Below are 4738 nucleotides of genomic sequence, written 5' to 3'. Positions count from 1 at the left end.
TGAAACCCGTCTTTGCTAAAATACAAAAATTAGCCGGGCGTGGTGGCGGGTGCCTGTAATCTGAGCTACTCAGGAAGCTGAAGTAAGAGAATCACTTGAACTCGGGGGTGGGTGGAGGTTGCAGTGAGCCAAGATCATGCCACTGCACTCCAGCCTGGGTGACAGAGCAAGACTCCCTCTCAAAAATAAAAATGAAAATAAAACAGGCTATGGGCCATATTTGGCCCATGGGCTGAAATTTGCTGACCCTTGGTATAAAACATTGCTGAGAAAAAATGTAAAAGATTGAAATACATGGAAATATATCCCATGAGATGGATTAGAAAAGTTAATATTGGTAAGTTTTCCATTTTGGCCAAACTCTGAAATCTGCTCTGTGGAATTATTATGGGAGATCCTGGTCCCTTGGGGCACAAGGATGTTAAGCCAGGGTGAATCTTGCATCCACCTGATGTGCCATCTTCTATGTTTGCTGAGACAGCTGAGTGGTTGGCTGCTGGGGTCCATTTGAAGAGAAAGGCCCTGTGGCATGTGCTGACAAGTGGAACTCCCTGCCCTACATCTTCTGAGGAAACTGGAACCCAGCCAAAGAAGACCTTCCAGTAGGCAGTGCCTGTGATCACTGTAGGTGTGCATGGGGCTAAGTACCCTACAGGCTATAAAAAATAGTAATGCACGATGCACACATGATAAGGCGGCATCACAGTACAGGTAGTTAAATTCAGGAACTCTGGAATCCGAGAGCCTGGGTCAAATCCTGGCAGGGCCACTACCTCCTGTGTGAGCCAAGGAAGGTTCTAAAGTTTTACAAATGCTGTTTTACCAAATTTGCAAAATGAAGAGAACCTGCCTGCCACGTAGAGCTATTGTGGGAAGCAACATCCAGGAAGGTCTGAGCATCTGGTCCCCAAGTCAGAAACCTTCACAGCCCAGATGGGGATGCCCTAAGTTCATACCCTTCTAGGCGACCACAGAGAAGTGCCGCCTGGCTCCAGGACTCGGAGAGGCGCAAGAGAGCTTCCTGAAGGAGGGGGCATCCTCCCACGCTACCTGTATAGAGAGGAGAGAAGGGAAACTGGGTCCTCTGTGGCGGTGTGGCGGCTGCCTGAAAGGAAGCAGCTGGGGGCGCTTGCTCCCTGCCTGCGCTGGCGTCTTCTCCCCACACTAGCCCAGGCCGGCGGCAGCGGCGGGGCTGCCTGGGCGGAGTCAGGAGACAGCACCGCCCGGCCCCTCCCCAGGCACCTTCCCTGTGAGCCAGCTCCCTACTGTGGGAGGATCTGGGGAGTTCCCGCCTCCAGCTTTGGGCAAGGTCTGACTCCAGAGTCCCCAGCGGCAAGGGCGGGCGCACCCACGGGCACTGGTTGCCAAATCTCCCGCCCTCAGGCCAGGTGCCGAGTGAGCCTCGGCAGTACTGAATCCCCACTTAACGGCTGGGAGCCGCTGGGAGCCTAACGCCTGCAACCACTCGGTTGCAGCTCGAGTCCGGCTGGGATCGGACCGTTGGACCTCACCGTTGGTCCTTTGTTGTATTTCTTCGCGCCCTGGGCTCGCGCAAGCTTTCTCTGCCAAGCGTTCCAACGGCCGCTCACCGGCATCTGGCTAAAACAGGGTGCGCTTCGCCTCGGAGTTCCCACTCCACTCCAAGGATCCAACAGCGCACAAGCTGCTCTTCACGGTCAACTACCTCTGCAAGCTTCACCCCGGCCCCGCCACACCCCACAGAGTTCCCTGTCTGGTCTGGATCACCTCGCTCTCCCTGCACCTCTCTCCTTGGCCTAGCTCGACAAGTGCTTCCCGCGATCCTGCACCTCTACCCCTCGGTTTCGTCGCTGCTAAGGGGTTGTGGTGTCTGATCCGTCAGGCTCTGCGCTCCTCATTCGGATCCATCCTCAATGTCCAGGCAGGACTCTCACATGAAGCCGGTGCTGTCTGCTGTTCACTCTAAGATGCTCAGCCACTCAGGACAGTTACGATCTGTCATCCAGGGCGCAAACCGACTCTCCTCCATTGCTATCTGAGTAGGCAGTCTCCTCTGTGAGGTTGATCCCATCCTTACTGCCTAGATCCCTGCCCAGGAAGACTGAGATGAGGACCCTAGGAGAGAGCAGCCAGGCATAGTGAAGGTGAAGGATGAGTATAGTGATCCCAGCGCAATCAGAGAAGCTCCCCTACCCCCACCCATCGCAGTGGGAGTGAGTCATCAGATCTATCCCCAAGACAACGAAGTCCTAACTTCACTCCCGTGCAGTCCCGGGCCATTGAAGGGAAACCTCCTCTCCAACCCCCGGAAGACGCCTTAGATGAGAAAGTGAAGAGGTATTGTATGAGCTCATTCATCAAAGGCCATGCCAACACCAGCTCAGGCAGTGCTGCTAGGGGATTCCTACCTCCCTGGAGGTCCAGTTCTCTCTGAAGACAGAGAAGATGAAGGGAAGAAGGGTTTCAAACAGGAACTCTCAACCCACCTCTGCCAGTTGTAGATTCTGTAAACAAAGTTCCAACTGGCCTGCTGCTCCCACTGCCGCTGCTATTTTTTGAGGTCAAGGTGAGCTGCCCAACCTCTCCTAAGCTTTTTTGTATAGTCATTGGAGAAGATGTAGGCTTGAATAAGAAAGCCCCAGTCTAACCACATGTTCTTAGAAGAGAAAGTCAAGGCCCCTTCAGATAGCAGTGCAGTGCCCCTCAGCCTGCCCCTTCCTTCTTCCTGCTTGTTGCAGGGACAGCAGGCACCCCACCCTTGGCCATTTTCACCTTGTAGTTTGCTGATACTATCATGTTATCAGCCACTGACTTGGCTGTCCTGTCTTCCAGGCCCCCAGTCCCTTCTGCCCCTGTACTAGTCCTCACCCCATATACAGATCATTAACTCTCCTTTTTATTTTCTTTCTGTTCTTGTTTCTCCCCTTAGGTTCAATATCATTTTGGGAGTTCCCCTTTATGGGAATAAAAGCCATTTCCATTTCTATCCCTCATCTGCAGATTTTCTTTTTTGGAGGGGGGGCACTATTTATTCATCCCAGGCTGGAATGTAGTGGTTCAATCATGGCTCACTGCAGCCTCAAACTCCTAGGCTCACGCCATCCTCCCACCTCAGCCGCCAGAGCAGCTAGGACTACAGGCATTATTTTTTTGTAGAGAAGGAGTCTCGCTATGTTGCCCAGGCTGGTCTGGAACTCCTGCTTTCAAGTGATCCTTGTGCATCAGCTTCTCAAAGTGCTGGGATTACAGATGTGAGCCACCATACCCAGCCCAGACCACTACTTTTCTTCTTTTTTGAGACGGAGTCTCGCACTGTCACCAGGCTGGAGTGCAGTGGTGCGATCTTGGCTCACTGCAACCTCCACCTCCCAGGTTCAAGCGATTCTCCTGCCTCAGCCTCCAGAGTAGCTGGGACTGCAGGCGTGTGCCACCACGCCCAGCTAATTTTTGTATTTTTAGTAGGCATTCTCCTCTGTGAGGTCAGTCCCATCCTTACCGCCTAGATCCCTGCCCAGGAAGACTTCACCATGTTGGCCAGAATGGTCTCTATTTCCTGACCTCATGATCTCCCTGCCTCGGCCTCCCAAAGTGCTGAGATTACAGGTGTGAGCCACCACGCCTAGCCTAGATCTCTACTTTTGACCTCACCACATCTCCTAACCCCTTGCCCTTTGCTTCAAGTCTACCTCCTGCAGAATTGAGTCATCTATCAGTCTAGTCATCTAATCAGAATCTATCTAGTCATCTAATCAGAATTAATTCATTGTGGATTTTTCTCCCTTTTTCTTACAGATTCTTCCACCTGTATGCCCATCTTCACAGACCAGCCCATCACTGGTACCTCAAGCATTTTCACTATTACAGCCAGTAATCTGCAGACATAACCTGCAGTAATCAAGCCTACTTTGTACTTTGGTATAAACTACATGGATACCAATCCCTTTTCACAGGTTTCCATCTCCTGGTCTCCCCTAGGATCCAGGATGAGTATTCTCCCATTTGACCAGTTCTATCCCAGTATGGAACAGATATCCCTTGTAAGGAATGCAGTCTCCACCCGCCCACCTGTTTTTATGGTCAACAGCCCTACCTGAATTTCCAGCATTGCCTTTTGACCCAGGAAACACCTATCAGTTGAAATCTAGGGTTCCTGACAGGCCTCAACAGGAAGCCACTCTCTTCAATGCCCTATCTTTTCTGGCCCTCCTACCACTGCTTCTGCAGTCATTTCCACTATAGTAAGCAGACCCTCTTCAGACTGCCTTTGACTCTGATGAAATCAACATGGATACCATGCCCATTTCCCCATCTGTTATCTTCCTGTCTCTCCCTGCAACATTAACAGCTGTTTTCCTTTGAAGAACTTGGCAGCCCCCCAAAACCCTTCAAACTTAACCAATGACAGCACCACTATGTCAGCTTTTGGGAATTTGACTCCCCCATGTCCACCTTTGGCATCTGCTATGGTTTGAATATGTCAACCAAATTTCGTGTATTAAAAACTCAATCCCCAAATTCCTATGTCAATATGTTTGAAGGTGGGGGCCTTTGGGAGGTAATGAGGATTTGATAAAGTCATCAGGGTGGACCCCTATGATGGGACTGGTAAGAGGAAGAGACACCTGAGCTGACAGGATCTTGCTCTTGCCATGTGATGTGCTCCACCATGGAGCAAGAAGGCCCTCACCAGATGCCGGCACTGTGCTCTTGAATTGCTATCAGAGGGGACAGTGCCATACCTCTGGTTGGAGACAGATGA

General features: G+C 51.5%; 1 long non-coding RNA gene across 1 annotated transcript; it reads left to right on the top strand.

Annotated features, from left to right (window-relative positions):
• The first annotated feature begins 1434 nt into the window (after window positions 1-1434).
• LOC111529905 lies at window positions 1435-4494 on the top strand. Its single transcript, XR_002727639.1, has 2 exons — window positions 1435-2545; window positions 3772-4494. It is a non-coding gene; the product is annotated as an uncharacterized LOC111529905 (long non-coding RNA).
• The last annotated feature ends 244 nt before the right edge of the window (window positions 4495-4738 follow it).

The sequence above is a fragment of the Piliocolobus tephrosceles genome, chromosome 21 (assembly GCF_002776525.5).
Source record: "Piliocolobus tephrosceles isolate RC106 chromosome 21, ASM277652v3, whole genome shotgun sequence".
In the NCBI taxonomy this organism is placed as follows: domain Eukaryota; kingdom Metazoa; phylum Chordata; class Mammalia; order Primates; family Cercopithecidae; genus Piliocolobus; species Piliocolobus tephrosceles.
The sequence above is the reverse complement of the archived record's forward strand: the minus strand, read 5'-3'. Positions and strand labels throughout refer to the sequence as shown.